Source organism: Lycium barbarum, chromosome 5 (genome assembly GCF_019175385.1).
Source record: "Lycium barbarum isolate Lr01 chromosome 5, ASM1917538v2, whole genome shotgun sequence".
Classification (NCBI taxonomy): Eukaryota; Viridiplantae; Streptophyta; class Magnoliopsida; order Solanales; family Solanaceae; genus Lycium; species Lycium barbarum.
In genome coordinates this window covers 25,151,811-25,168,801 of record NC_083341.1, presented here as the reverse complement: position 1 = coordinate 25,168,801, position 16,991 = coordinate 25,151,811, and the positions used below count along the sequence as shown (strand labels likewise).

At 39.1% G+C, this 16,991-nt stretch overlaps 1 long non-coding RNA gene across 1 annotated transcript; it reads left to right on the top strand.

The window, feature by feature from the left end:
* Positions 1 to 973: 973 nt before the first annotated feature.
* On the top strand, positions 974 to 3,139 carry LOC132642411 (uncharacterized). The gene is made up of 3 exons (XR_009583139.1): positions 974 to 1,267; positions 2,002 to 2,050; positions 2,815 to 3,139. It is a non-coding gene; the product is annotated as an uncharacterized LOC132642411 (long non-coding RNA).
* The last annotated feature ends 13,852 nt before the right edge of the window (positions 3,140 to 16,991 follow it).

The window sequence follows — 16,991 nt, the reverse complement described above, 5'->3', positions numbered from 1 at the left end:
GATTATTGACATTGAACTAATACATTGCACGCATTCTCATCCTTCATGATATATTGTTAATACATTGATGATACTGGAGGAAATACTATTACGAGCTGGGCCCAGTTGGATGAGAGTGACGTGAGGACCGACGTCTGATGTTTATCCTGAAATTCAGGTATGAGTATAGCAATTGCTGAGGTTGTTGCCAGAATCGTAATGTAGTGGTTGCTGAGGTTGTTACCAGAAATCGTGAGGTACATGGAATTCACAGGTCCCCCATGGGTTGTGCTGCCGAGATGTGATGTGTTACATCCCATATTTTTGTGCATTCGAAAACGTGCTAGTTAAATGACACTACTAACGAAAACGTGGTTATCCCCCAAGCTTATAGGTGATTAGAGTGATGGTACATATGCGTTGGAAATGTTAGAAGTTAAACAAATTGAAGAAAATAAGTTTCGTCGAGGTTTGAAATTTATTTTAATGAAATACGGTCCAAGCTATAATATCCTGCATTTTGGATCGGGAAATTGAAACGTCCAACATGAGAAAATTTACCCGAGCATGGAGGATTTGGTCATATTCAAGCATGCAAATCAAGAACTCGGTGTATAAAAGGATGAAGTCCCGAAATGATTTAAGACGGTAAAGAATGACATCGATGATTGGAAATAATATTTTATGTGTGGCAAATGAGGCCATGAACTAGTGACATATCATAGGAGCATAAAATGAGTATATAAGGTGTGCTAAAAATGATTATTATTCAAGTGAATTGAGATCAAGAAATTAATTATGTGAGTAATTGATTAAAAGTGAAATAAAGTGGGAGAGTATGGAATTAATTGGAGTGTTAATTAAAAATTAAGTGGATTATTGTTATCTTGTTGATCTCCACGTGGCTCTATGGGGAAAAGTGGGATATATGACTTGACAATTAAAAGGTGGGCTGGCAACACTACACTAAAGTGGAATAAGAGTAGTGTACTAGGTGGACACGTAGAAAGAAGCATGTAAATATTTGATTTCTTTGAGAATTCATTCTAGTTTTAGAGAACTCATATGCTGATACTTAATTCTTAGAACAAGAAACGTTATTTCTTTTTTTGGCAATCATGGCAGCGTTACTTTTTCTCTTTAATGAGCAAAAATATAATTCCCTTAAGAATAACGTACGAGCTTAAGTCTTCACTTCGATATCGTTGTTCCGTTTTGTGGTGTTGTTAAATCCGGGCTTTCTTTGAAGTAAAGTAAGGTGGAAGAAGATTATTTCTTGGAATATAAGGTAAGAATTCTCCCCTGCTAGGTATATTTAAATTCGTCCAGGTTATGGCTGAATTGTGGTATGAGAAATATGAAAGTTATATCGGAAATCGGAAAAATTATTATTGTTATCGTGTGGGCTATTTGGTAATTATTATGAGTTATTTTGTGGGCTGGAATATCATGGGGATTGGTTGTAGTTGTAGTTGTTGTTGTTTTTATTGCCGTTATACTATGCATATACGAAAATAAAGAAGTGTATACAAGCATTAGTATACGAAGGTAAATTGGGCTGTTTTGGAAATAATTTTAGAACGGATTTAATTTTAGTTTGATATGAAATTGTTGGTATTGTTGTTGTTGATATGATGATTGATATTTTGGCTAAGTTGGAATCACGAGGATTATTGTGTTTTAGGGAAGATGCTGCCCGAATATCGTTAGATTTCTAAGTAATTAAGGATTGGGTTGAAAGAGTATCTGAATTTAATTATTGGCATATTTGGTATTATTTGTAGATTGTATGAGATTAGTGAGACGTGGGCCGAATTCTGTAGAGTTATGAAGTGTGTTATTGTTCTGTTTCCATGGAATTTATGTGATGACGTTGTTGATGTCTTTTTTTGTGATTTGGAAATGATAAGAAGTTCGGTTAGAACAAATTATACAGGGGATTCATTAAATCATTTGTTAAGTTAATATGAGTTTAAAGTTAATTCTTACGGACTGATTTGAGCATATCGCTTTGGGATATAGACTCGCAGGTTCCAGAAATGAGACATGGGATGACTAAGTAAGCGACGAGGTATGTAAAGCTAACCCTTCCTTCTTTTTGGCATGATCTTTATGAAACAAAAGACGACGAGCGTATAACTCCAAAGAAGTTCCTATTCTTAGAGACACTAGGATGGTTAATGTCTTTGATTTCCAGAACCTACTTCCTTATGTTTTGATACGTCTATGATTCCTGAAGTTCTATTGGATATGATCCATAATGACATTCGAGGGGCATTTGACATAACTATTGGCTTTGATACTCAAGTGTTAGTTTATTCTACTTATTCCATTGAGTCTCAGATGATGATTTAGTTTGCATATGGTTACTCACTACTCTGCTCGTGCATATTGTTTTTATATCTTTCACCGAGTCCCGGGCCGTGTATGTTTTCGTGCACAGTTTCACTGCATTGTTCACCAAGTCCCTCACTAGAGGGTCGGATACGGTATATATATATATATATATATATATATATATATATATATATATGATATGATGATGTGATGATGTGATGATATGATGATATGATGATGTGATTATTGCGCCAAGGATGACATGTGATGACTTTATTCACCGAGTCCCATAATGGGCCGGGTATGATATATGATATTGATATGCATGATTTACATTTCATAAGGCAAGTGTATTGGTATTTTAATTTGAATGTCAGACTAGTCTCCTGTGATCCCTATTTCAGTTATGATCCTCTTTATTGTATTTCTTGCTTTATATACTCAGTACATATCGCGTACTGACTCCCTTTCTTCGGGGGCTGCGTTTCATGCCCGCAGGTACAGATACTCGACTTGGTGATCCTCCAGCTTAGGACTTATACTCAGTTGTCTTGGAGAGCTCCATTGTTCCGGAGCCTAGACTTTTGGTACAGATTCTTTTTGATGTATATATATGTTTACCAGGGGTACGGCGGGGCCCTGTCCCGTCATATTTCACTATCGATACTCTTTGAGGTCCGTAGACATATGTGTGGGTTGTGTATAAGTTTTGCTCAGCTGTGTCTGTATGGTTTGTTATGGATATTCCCTCTTGTAATGGCAGTTTTGTCGGCTTGCGTATCGTATTATGTTTTGATTAGCAGTGACTCCTCAGGAGACAGGTTTATTATATGCGACGCTATGAATCTTTAGTTACCTTCATGTAATAGGTACGTATACGAGTGTCTAGCTCGGGCACTAGTCATGTCCCACGGAGTTTGGTCGTGACAAAAGTGGTATCAGAGCAGTTCATCCTCGGAGTGTCTACAGACCGTGTCTAGTAGAGTCTTGTTTATCGGTGTGTTGTGCACCACATCTATAAACAGGAAGCTGCAGGGCATTTAGGATGTTACCTTTCCTTCTTACTCTAGATCGTGCGATAGAGCCAAGAGATAGGAAATGATATCCCTTATATACTAACCTTTGATTTCAGCAGAAGAGCGGTGTCGACAAGAGAAGATAAATAATGCTACTGAGAGTTACAGAGGCTAATATTTCATTAAGGTTACGTTATCAGAAATTGTATATACAGAATGGCAACCGGTCATCATCAAGGTTAGTAATCGTAAGTATAGTAAGAAAATTGATTGAATGTATATATATTGTTGATAAGTTCAGTTATAAGGTACAGTTTAAGTTAGACATACGAGGTAAGTTCATCATTTTCATACTGTTATTGATATGGGGAGCCCTGTGCGGCTATGATACGAGATAATATATATGTATATATGTTGGCCCTGTGAGGCATTGTTGGTATTTCCTGTGTGCAGGTTTTGAGATAGTAAGAAATACAGACGAAACTCTGCTAAAATTTTCCTAGAAATAAAAAGGGAATGAGATATAAGTTCGTAATATGTCTTGAAAGGTCATGTCAACAGTAATGATAGGATTTGACCAAGTTGCAAGTCTGACTTCGAGAAATAAAGTTAACTGCTGAATTGATAGTAATAGTAATTATGAGGTCGATATCGATATGGTAAAAAGAAATGTTGGGATAATTTGGAAGGGCTTGTGATACTAAGAGATGATTTAGAAAAGGGTGAAAAATCTTAATAGAGCGTTATATTGAGTTATCGACTGAATTGATAAGCAGGGGTAAATTACGATGAGTTTATAGTTAAAAGGAATAATGGTATGATTGAGACAAGAGTACGGAGAAGGAAGAATTGTGACAAATATGGATGTATTGATAAGACAGCTTGTGAGGTATTAAGGATAAGATTGACCAGTAAGGGTAAAAGGTTAAGAAGTGTTACACTATAGGATTGATTACGAACAGGATATAATGTGAATATAATAAGGATTGTTACGAAAATGAGTAAAGCCTAGTGAGGAAGTGACTAAAAGACATGACGTGATCAATGTGAAACGGAAAAGCGAACTATAGAATGAATAAGAAAGGCTTATCAAGTTTTGTAGGGAAAGTTTAGAATAAAGATTATATGATAACGGATATGATAGCGAGCATAAGAAAAGAAGGAGTAATTGAGAGAAGGAAATAAGAAGAAAACGAGATAACAGTGTAGTAACAGGTTATGACATAGTCGAGGACATGAGTAATATAAGTGATGGGATTCTGAAAGACCAAACTACAGAAAAATGAGCAACGAGGTAGAATGAGTGATAGAAAATGACTAGTATGACAAGAACAAACAGGGATGAACAGAATACGTTTTGAGAATGAGAAAGGGGTTATGCAGAAGTAGTGTTTTCTGAAGGATACAAAGGTAGCATGACATTCCTCGTGCACGGAATGGAAGATGGACATAGACTAGAGAAATGGTAAGGGAATATTAAAGGAAGCACCCAAGATAGACGTAATTAATTGAGTACGAGTATAAAATAAAAGGGAAATATATAGCTATGAACTTAAAGGTGTAGTTATAACTAAGTAATTGTATTGTTGTAGTTGATGAACTATGGTGTATTCGTGTTGAATTAGTTATATTGCTAAGAAATTATTACCACAGGGGTTAATCAAGGTGACGATCATGACAAAGGATTTATAACAATAGTGCAGGAAAAGTCTGAGATAAAGGAATTATCAAGTTGGAAACAATAAAGTCGACACCAAGGATAAGGCTCGAAATTGACTACAAGAAAAGGATGAGAGTAGAAACACTTGGTTTAAGGTAAGCTCATATGACTACAATACTTTTATACCCTGGGGCAATCGACGATGGACCATGATAGACGGGCATTGTAACACAGAGACTAAAGTCCAAGAGCGGTGTCCAGGAGTTCACCCTGTACATCTTCATGACTAGCTTCATGACTGGATGGTTAAGAGGGGTATACGAATTAAGCGATTAAAGAAGGTGGCTATTTCTAGTAAAGGGTTCTAAGCTTTACAAGGAGAGGAAAGAGTCCACTACCATCTAACGACTCGGGGCACAATAACTATTCAGGAGGAGCATAAAATCATGGGACAGTATGGAGTGGAAGGAAATGTATTGAGGGACATGGAAAAGCTACCTGTATAGTGTGCTTTCTGATTATGTATAGGTTGGGGTAAATATAATATTACAAGAGAACTTTGGACACTCATCATCGGAATATAAGTGCTACCTAATTGAGAATTTGGACCGAACATAAGTACTAATTAATTACTGATTGGAGTAAGTGGAATGTGGTCTTGGATGAGTTCCTACATGGGTTCCATTACTCGAGTACAGATGGTTAAATGAGATTTTGTACTATATATAGAAAGGTTCTCGTCGCTTCATGATTTTGTTAAGGTTTTGTACGTGGATAATCAAAGTTATAAATTATAAAGAAAAAATATGGATATGGTACAGTACACCAAGTGACATAGAGCAGATGAATATGAGATTGGAAATAGGGGTATAGAGCAGAATATAAACAGATAGTGGTATAAGTACACCCTTAAGGGGGGAAGCAGATGAGAGAAATGCAAGTGTAAGATGGAAACAATTGACACTGCAATATATTTGGTATGGATACTTAAACTTCAAGTGAGATTCCTTGCTGAAACAAGTTAGTAAGATCTGAAAGCCAGCAATAAACGGATAGAAGTCAAGATGGTATTTGAGACGGTGCTGAGAATTATTTGTAAAGATCTTGAATGATATGACATTAAAAAGTGGGTGCTTATAAAAAGAAAGAGTAACGATAAGGATGAAAGGTTTCTAGACTAGTTGAGGCAAAAAAACAAAAAGGGATCGACGAGTTCAGGGTCAAGGAGAATCATAACAGGAGAGTGACTCACTTATATCTCTTGAGAGGATATTCCTGAAGAATCAAGGAAGTATTGCAACCGAGAGAAAACTCATTTTCAACTATTCAAAGGGAATGTTATAGATAGTGCATGTCAGAGGATTAAAATGATAACTCTAAGAAGGAGGTACGTTGCGGACTATGCGACCTACAAAAAGAGTGGAAGTAGACCTATAAGAATAAGAAGAGAGAACAGGAGGAACCAATATGAAATGGTAAACATACCCAAAAGAAAGACAGCTCCTATTCTACGATGTTACTGGAAAGATGACTCCACAACAAGAAAAACTTGACTTAAGCTTCAAGTGTAGATGAATATAGTAAGTTGCAGTCAACTACGGAAGTATCTAAACTATGACCACATTCTTTAGAAATTCAATATTGACTGGTGCAAGTGGAGAATTGTATTAAGTTAAGCAAGGAAAGACACTGAATGGTAGAAGAGTAATTGATTCGTTATAAGGTCACCATAACCAATATACTTATACAAGACTAGTTTGAGGACGAATGTTCTAAAAGGGGGAAGGATGTTACATCCCATATTTTTGTGCATTCGAAAGCGTGCGAGTAAAATGAAACTACTAACGAAAACGTGGTTATCCCCCAAGCTTATAGGTGATTAGAGTGATGGTACATATGCGTTGGAAATGTTAGAAGTTAAACAAGTTGAAGAAAATAAGTTTCGTCGAGGTTTGAAATTTATTTGAATGAAATACGGTCCAAGCTATAATATCCTACATTTTGGATCGGGAAATTGAAACGTCCAACATAAGAAAATTCACCCGAGAATGGAGGATTTGGTCATATTCAAGCATGCAAATTAAGAACTCGGTGTATAAAAGGATGAAGTCCCGAAATGATTTAAGACGGTAAAGAGTGACATCGATGATTGGAAATAATATTTTATGTGTGGCAAATGAGGCCCTGAACTAGTGACATATCATAGGAGCATAAAATGAGTATATAAGGTGTGCTAAAAATGATTATTATTCAAGTGAATTGAGATCAAGAAATTAATTATGTGGGTAATTGGTTAAAAGTGGAATAAAGTGGGAGAGTTGGAATTAATTGTAGTGTTAATTAAAAATTAAATGGATTATTGTTATCTTGTTGATCTCCACGTGGCTCTATGGGGAAAAGTGGGATATATGACTTGACAATTAAAAGGTGGGCTGGCAACACTACACTAAAGTGGAATAAGAGGGGTGTACTAGGTGGACACGTAGAAAGAAGCATGTAAATATTTGATTTCTTTGAGAATTCATTCTAGTTGAAAGAATTCATATGCTGATACTTAAATTCGTCCAGGTTATAGCTGAATTGTGGTATGAGAAATATGAAAGTTATATCGGAAATCAGAAAAATTATTATTGTTATCGTGTGGGCTATTTGGTAATTATTATGAGTTATTTTGTGGGCTGGAATATCATGGGGATTGGTTGTAGTTGTAGTTGTTGTTGTTTTTATTGCCGTTATACTATGCATATACGAAAATAAATAAGTATATACAAGCATTAGTATACGAAGGTAAATTGGGCTGTTTTGGAAGTAATTTTAGAACAGATTTAATTTTAGTTTGATATGAAATTGTTGGTATTGTTGTTGTTGGTATGATGATTGATATTTTGGCTAAGTTGGAATCACGAGGATTATTGTGTTTTAGGGAAGATGCTGCCCGAATATCGTTAGATTTCTAAGTAATTAAGGATTGGGTTGAAAGAGTATTCTAATTTAATTATTGGCATATTTGGTATTATTTGTAGATTGTATGAGATTAGTGAGACGTGGGCCGAATTCTGTAGAGTTATGAAGTGAGTTATTGTTCGGTTTCCATGGAATTTATGTGATGACGTTGTTGATGTCTTTGTTTGTGATTTGGAAATGATAAGAAGTTCAGTTAGAACGAATTATACAGGGGATTCATTAAATCATTTGTTAAGTTAATATGAGTTTAAAGCTAATTCCTACGGACTGATTCGAGCATATCGCTTTGGGATATAGACTCGCAGGTTCAAGAAATGAGACATGGGATGACTAAGTAAGCGACGAAGTATGTAAAGCTAACCCTTCCTTCTTTTTGGCATGATCTTTATGAAACAAAAGACGACGGGCGTATAACTCCAAAGAAGTTCCTATTCTTAGAGACACTACGATGGTTAGTGTCTTTGATTTCAAGAACCTACTTCCTTATGTTTTGATACGTGTCTATGATTCTTGAAGTTTTATTAGATATGATCCATAATGACATTCGAGGGGCATTTGACATAACTGTTGTCTTTGATACTCAAGTTTTAGTTTATTCTACTTATTCTATTGAGTCTCAGATGATGATTTAGTTTGCATATGGTTACTCACTACTCTGCTCGTGCATATTGTTATTATATCTTTCACCGAGTCCCGGACCGTGTATGTTTTCGTGCACAGTTTCACTGCATTGTTCACCGAGTCCCTCACTAGAGGGTCGGATACGGTATATATATATATATATATATATATATATATATATATATATGATGATATGATGATGTGATGATGTGATGATGTGATGATATGATGATATGATGATGTGATTATGGCGCCAAGGATGGCATATGATGACTTTATTCACCGAGTCCCATAATAGGCCGGGTATGATATATGATATTGATATGCATGATTTACATTTCATAAGGCAAGTGTATTGGTATTTTGAATGTCATACTAGTCTTCTGTGATCCCTATTTCAGTTATGATCCTCTTTATTGTATTTCTTGCTTTATATACTCAGTACATATCGCGTACGGACCCCCTTTCTTCGGGGGGCTGCGTTTCATGCTAGCAGGTGCAGATACTCTACTTGGCGATCCTCCAGCTTAGGACTTGTACTCAGTTGTCTTAGAGAGCTCCATTGTTCCGGAGCCTAGACTTTTGGTACATATCCTTTTTGATGTATATGTATGTTTACCAGGGGTACAGCGGGGCCCTGTCCCGTCATATTTAACTATCGATACTCTTAGAGGTCTGTAGACATATGTGTGGGTTGTGTATAAGTTTTGCTCAGCTGTGTCTATGTGGTTTGTTATGGATATTCCCGCTTGTAATGGCATCCTCGTCGGCTTGCGTATGGTATTGATATGTTATGGCCGCCTTGTCGGCTTGCGCATGGTATTGATATGGTGTGGCAGCCTTGTCGGCTTGCGTATGATATTACATGTAGTGGCAGCTGATACGCTCAAATTACACCTCTTAATGGTGTAATGCGGACGTTGTCAAATATAGTAACCCAACAAGGTTGGGGTCGAATCCCACAGGGAATATGGTGTGAAAAGATTACTAAAGTCGTAGATGCTAAGTTCTGGGTCTAATGTCTTAATCCGATAATGTTGGTAAAAGTTGATCTTTTCTATAGCTAATTTCTAACTATTTCTTTGGTGGAAATTTATGGTAAAAGAAACTATGGTTGTGTCCCCGTTAGATAGGGTGTATGCTCATGGGTATTGATCTTGATATACTTCTAATGGATCATTCTATGAATGCACTTAATCACTATGTGAATCTCTACTATTTCCCAATAAATAAAGATTATGTCTTTCTATGATTTTTCCAAATATAAGAAAGTAACTATGAAGAACGATTAATCATGCCAAGTAAATTCATCTTATTCCTGAGTGAATTTATTAAACAAAGGTTAAAGCTTTGAGTTCTTGTTAATTATTCTTACCAACCCTAATTATTTTTCCAAATAAATTTAGGGTTTATGGCTTTAACTAATGTTTGCAACCATTAATTATGAATGAAGAATGAAGAATAACTAAACCCTAAAAATCCATTATGTGTATATCATTCACAATACCCAATTTACAAAACACCCATCATTAGGTTCACAACCCTAGTAAGGGAATTTAGCTACTCATAACAAAGAGCAAGAAATACGAAATTGGAGAATTCATAATAGCTTACTTTGAAATGAAAAAGGATTGAGAATACTTGAATTGATGTTTTAATCTTCACAAGCTAGAGAGTATGTAATGTTCTATCTCAAGAAACATAAAAATACTCAATATCCTAGTTAGAAACCCTAAAAAGACTATTTATAAGGTTTGGGAAATACACAAGTTACAGATTTTACACTTTAGTCCCATCATGATAAAATACGGTCCGTAAATCACTTTACGGACCGTAAAAAATGGTTTACGCCCAAGTTGGCTGCTCAGCTGTGCAACTTCCCCTTTTTAAATACGGACCGTAAACTGGACCGTAAACTGCATGGTCGTATTTCAACATCATCTGCTTCCACTTTCTGCTAGATGCTCAGCTGGTTAAATACGTGATGGAATACGGACCGTAAACTGAAATACGGTCCGTAAACCTAGCTCGTAAACCACCATCTTCTCAGTTTGACTTTCTGGTTCTGTTATCCTTAAACACGGCCATGGAATACGGCCCGTATTGTGGAATACGGTCCGTAAACTTCAATTTACGACCATGATCTGCACTTCAACTGTGATCTTGCCAAATATGTTCCTTTTCCTGAAAACACTAAAAACCACGTAAAATCACATAGGCTTGCTTAAAAACAAGTAAAACTTAGAGTTAAAAAGCATCAATTGTGGCGTAAAATCACGCCACATCAACACCCCCAACTTAAAGTATTTGCTTGTCCTCAAGCAGGCTATACCACACAACGACTCAATCTAACACTTAGATATCATAGAATAACAATGTCTACATCGGCTTTGACTTGGAACTTCTGGCATGCATGTTTCTTTTAAACGACCACCCCGACTTTCTACTTTAAAGCACTATGCACAACTCAAGAACCTTACGACTAACAATGAAGCTTCAATAAATGACATTACATTATCGAACATATTATGGTGCACATAAACGCTACTTTAGGCGGTCACTTTATTTTGTTCAATTCTCATCCTTATGCCCTCACATAGACCAAAGATTGTCCCATCACACATAAATACGACAAGAATGGGACGAAGACGAAAGAGAAGAGAAAAACACTCACACTCACAAAGAAATTCATATCTACACATGCAAATACCATAGGCTTGCCCTTATTTTCTATGGTTTCATCCTAGGCTCGTTCGGTTGTGATCACATTAGGACTTGTTTCGGCTTGTAATGTAGGTTTAGGGACGGGTCGGATACTTTTTGGATATTAGTGACTCACCCTCCTTGAACACTACAACATCTTGTCACCTTAATTCGCCTCTTTTCTTTCCACCCCTTTAATTTCTTTCAGTTTTCGACCTCGATGTGGTTTTACTTCTAACCAACTTACAATTCTTTTTGCGTTACGATTTTCTGAATTTTTTTTTTTTTATGTATATATATATATACGCAGCTACCCCATCGAATCTTCACTAGCAAACTCCACCACCCCCAACTTATGTTTTTAACATGTACTCCACATTTAATTCACCCCCAACTTAGGCATTTTGCCTCATCTAACTAGTAGCATCAATGAGGGAACGGGTGCGAAGATGGATTAATTTCACAAAGGGTAAGGTTTCATAATTGGCTAGCCAAGAAAAAGGTCAAAAAGGCTCAAAAGGGAAACTAAGGGTATTTAACACTTTTGGTCAGGCTTATTTAGGCAAGGTGACTATTTCAACAAAGAAAGCCTAAGATCATCTCACAACCAAACTAACTTTCGGATTTCATACAAGACCAACTGGGCAAGTTCTAGATTATACATGCATAAACAGAATCAAACTAATAGCTCACACACACATTGGCATAAGGACAAATATTTTTACACTTGTGACCTCATAAGTAGTCATTTATCACACACAATGCCCCAATAATAATAATGTCATATAAAGAATCAATTATGTTGATCAATCCTGTTCTAAGTATGCGCTTTCCAAATTTTCGAGGGGTCCAAAATTTCCAACAAATCACAATACATGCCATTAGTTACCAAGTAATAACAAATAAGTTAAAATTATTCTACTCAACCTAAGCAATATCCTAAACATGCCAGTTTCAACAAAAATAAAACCCCTCAGGAAAAGAACTCTGGCAAAGAAAAGCCGAGGGGGTTCCTAAACACATATTTACACTACCTTACTATCAATAAGTCCCACCCCCAACGAAAATTTAAGCACTGTCTCAGTGCTTCAAATATAAGAACAAGTGAGCAAGAAAGTACCTGAATGCTGTGAACATCTCATGGCGCGCCCGCTGCATCTGACGGCTGATTTGAGGATTCTCCAGGTTGGCGCTGCGGCTCAACCAATGACTGAAAGATCGCCTGCTGCAGATCCTTCTTTTCGGTCTTTTTTAATGTCCTGGCTAACTCCTCCGGGTCCTCAGATGACTCACTGACCCTCTTTCCAGTACTGCGATCAAAAGGTTCCGCATCTTCTGTCTCCTCCTCAGAACCAAACAGATCCAGCACCTTAAATGTACTAGGCAAAATGGCCTGTGGTGCTGGTGCTGGTGCGGCTACCATCCCGTGCATCTTGAGCGTTTCAAGCTCCTTTTTCAGTTTCTCCAACTCACTCCTCAAAGATCTAGACTCCCCACCGGGTGCGGTCTGCTCTCGAGTCATAAATCTCGCCTCCAAGCTGTCTAGTCGGGCCCGATACACCTCGTGTTTTTTCTCAAACTCCGCACGGATCTTTGTGGTTGCCTCAGTGACAAGTTGCTGCATCATCCTCGCCACCTTCGGCCTGAATTGTTGCAAGATTTTGTCTACTTGCCTTTCGGTCCGAACCGCTTTGATTGCGATTTGACTGTAGTTAGCAGGGCTGAAATGTAGCAACCCCACCTCTGGATCAGCAGGCTCGGCTGTCGCGGCAGCAGTGGCGGACCCCGAAGGAGAATCCTGTGTGGCTGGGGGTGGTGGTTGAGGTCTTGCCGTAGAAGCCTCGAGTGTGGCTGCATCATCTTGTGTCTCAACAGTAGCGGGAACACCTGTTGTGAGAGCCTCTGATCCAATAGTGGTAGCACCAAACTCGGACCCTACTGGATCAGTCCTATAAGCACGGCTCGGACTCAACTCTAGCTGAGTGTCATCATCATCACCAGACCGATCCGCCTCCCGGTCCTTTCTGCTTACCACTTTGTTCTTCGTCCAATCCCCTACATGTATTGCTGTGATGGTATCATCCCACTCTGGAAGCGGAGTTATCTTTGCCCGTCGACACAACACCGTGATAAGACAAGGAAACACCATGTTCTGGTTGGGCTTATGTGCCCGCACATGCAGCTCCTCAGCTATTAGCTCCCCAACATTCATCGGGTATCTTGACATGAAAGAAGCAATAGTGACTGCATGGCTGGTGGAAAGGGTATTATCTGCCTGAGTTGGAGTGATCCTGTACCGCAGCAAGGTCCACCAAAATTTGGCCTTTGTTGACAGACAACTTTTAGTGATCTTGGCTTTCCCATCGTTAACCCATTTCTGCTCATGTGGCTCAGATGTGATAAGTGCTGCAGTCCATTGTCTGACTGATTTGTTGTCCTTCCTGTCTCGTTTGTCTAAGAACAGGCTCAGATCAGTAGGAGCCACAAAATCATCACCAAACAGGACCCTGTTGATGGCCTTGGAGGAGATATCAACCAAGGTGTTCCGGATCGTCACATGTTCCAGCATTGGGATCTGATGCCAGGCAAGACTTGGATTTTTCATCGATCTCAAGATGGCCCCATAGGATGCATAGAATTCTCGCACAATATATGGAGCATACTTTCCCGGTTCATGAGTGAATGCATCTAATTTGTATCCTTTGATGGTATCATCCAGCTGTGGGTGAGCGGAAATACCATTGAATATCAACCGCCGTTCTTCAAATATTTTTCTCGACTGCTGCCCATCAGTTTCAGACCCGGCCATCCCTTGGTCATACAACTCCTTTGACCCTTTTACCGAGAACCGCAGCTTCTCTTCATCCAATCTTTTGGTCCTGACGACCAGCTTACGACCTTTAGGTGGCGTACCAGCAATCGGCTCACTACCCGCACTAATCCCTGCTGAGTCACTCTCTGATGGAGTTTGGGTGGCAGCTCCCCTGCTAGATGCTTTCGCGTCGGAATCCCCTTCTTCAGACTGGGAGGCTTCCGACGTAGATTTAGATGGGGTCATAGTTGGGGGCATAGTTGATGTGGTTGCCACTGTGTCTTGGGTGGGAGCCCCCCGGACCTTTGGTGGTGGTATAACCTCGGCGTACTCGGATCCTGAGTGTTCCCCTTCCGAAGTGGACGATTCATCCATCAACCTGGAATCCAAGCGTGCTCACTTTTCCTTGACTTTGCTGTGGCCCCCCCCCCCCCCCCCCCCCCCTTTTGCTGCTTGTCTTTTCTGACCCATTCCTGAAAAATACATCACATCTCAGTTATCCTGGAATAATCAACCAAAAATAAGAATATATGCCTGTTCACAGTATACATTTTCTGGCTGTGGTCGTAAACGCAAAAGACGGACCGTAAACTAGTTTACGGACCGTAAATTAGATCGTAAACTGGGGGATTCCTTTAGGATGTCATTCTGTCCACTAACATGCTTAAATACGGACCGTAAAGTGAAATACGGTCCGTAATGTGAAGTCGTAATTCGCACCACAGACAAACGCATCTTGATTTCACAATTTCATATCATATCTCGGTTTCACGTTGTGTTGGTGCTTAGGCTACTCAGACTTCACCTATTTTTTTCTATCAATATTCAGAATTTCCACGAGGGAATTGGTGGGCAAACCCAAAAAACTTCAAATTTATGAAGTGTGGAATGCCCTCCAACCCTTTTTGGGTGTTATTAACAATTACCCATGCGAATTTAAAGAGATTGAACACCTCTATCCCCTCACTAGATCATTAACCAAGGGAATTAATCACTTAATTTCACCAACCCAGTTTAAACCATCATTTACCACCAAGTTCAAGTTCACAAATAATAAAGAAGGATGGGGAACATGAGTCATACCTTTCAATGATGATTCAAACCACTAGAAACACAGATTTGTAGAGAACCAATGCAATCACACACGAAATTAAACCTAGGGCAGAGTGATAGTTCGAATTCTTGGTGAGATGGAGGGTTGTGTGTGGAGTTTGCGTATTTATGGTGGGTAGAGAAGACGTGAAGATGGAGGGAAGTTAATTAGGGTGATGGTTCATCTGCCTTGGTTTAATTCGTGGAGGTTATATTTAAATTGCTGCGTTATATTTTTTTTTGTTCTAAATACGGTCCGTAAATTGATTTACGGCCCGTATTTAGAGATGTTATATCTGGCAGTGCACTGTATTGTCTCATGTTAGTTTACGTTCAGATTTACGGACCGTATTTCACAATACGGTCCGTCCTCCGTGGTCGTAAACCAACAATGTTCACTATAGTGCTCACTGTTCTGCAACATTGTTCAATACGTCCTGTGGTACGAGCCATATTGTGAAATACGGTCCGTATACTTCAGGCGTCTTTTGCAATGTTGCAGACTACTAAACTTACCTGCATCTCAGCAGAATTTTGCTGTCACATATTCCTGCACCAAAACAACCATTACCCTATATGTACGAAGAACAACAAAGAAAAAGAAAGATAAACATTCACTTGGGTTGCCTCCCAAGAAGCTCTTGATTTAACGTCGCGGCACGACGGTGGTGACCAATCACTCGTTCTCTTGGTACACCAGCTCATTGTTTGTCCCGAGGTGTTTCAACCTGTAGCGATCAACAATCCTATCCTCCGAAACCATTCCATGGTAGTGCTTCAATCTCTGCCCATTCACCTTAAATGTCCGAGTACCATCTCCGGACTTCAATTCAACCGCGCCATGGGGTGAGGTACCTACCACCTCAAACGGACCAGACCACCTGGATTTGAGTTTACCCGGTAGCAACTTCAGCCGAGAGTTAAACAGTAATACAGAGTCGCCCTTGTAGAACTCTCGCTTCAGAATCTTCTTGTCATGGTATTGCTTCATCCTTTCTTTATAAAGGGCTGCACTCTCATATGCCTGGTATCGAAATTCATCCATCTCATTCAATTGAAACAACCTCAGCTTGGTTGCTTCCTCCCAATCCATGTTCAGCTTCTTTAGTGCCCACATAGCCTTGTGTTCAAGTTCAACCGGCAAGTGACGAGCTTTTCCGAATACAAGCTTGAAGGGTGAAGTCCCAATTGGAGTTTTGAAAGCAGTCCGGTATGCCCATAGAGCGTCATCGAGCTTGCGGGCCCAATCAGTTCTATTGGCATTCACGGTCTTTGCTAGAATACTTTTAATCTCCCTATTGGACACTTCAACCTGTCCACTTGTCTGAGGGTGATAAGGCGTTGCCACCCTATGCTTTACACCATATTTCTCCATCAGTCCCGCAAACGCTTTATTGCAAAAGTGGGATCCACCATCACTGATTATCGCCCTCGGGGTACCAAAACGAGTAAAAATGTTCTTCTTAAGGAATCCCATAACACTCTTGGCCTCATTATTGGGTAAAGCCACTGCCTCAACCCATTTTGACACATAATCCACAGCTACCAAGATGTATTTCATTCCACCAGAACTCACAAAAGGTCCCATAAAGTCGATCCCCCAGCAATCGAACACTTCCACCTCCAAAACAAAATTCATAGGCATCTCTTGTCTTCTGCCTATATTCCCTTGCCTTTGACATTGATCACAGGATCGCACCAACAGATTAGCATCATGAAACATAGTCGGCCAGTAATAGCCGCACTCAAGTACCTTGGCTGCAGTCCGGTTTCCGCTATGATGACCCCCAACAGGAGAGTCATGGCA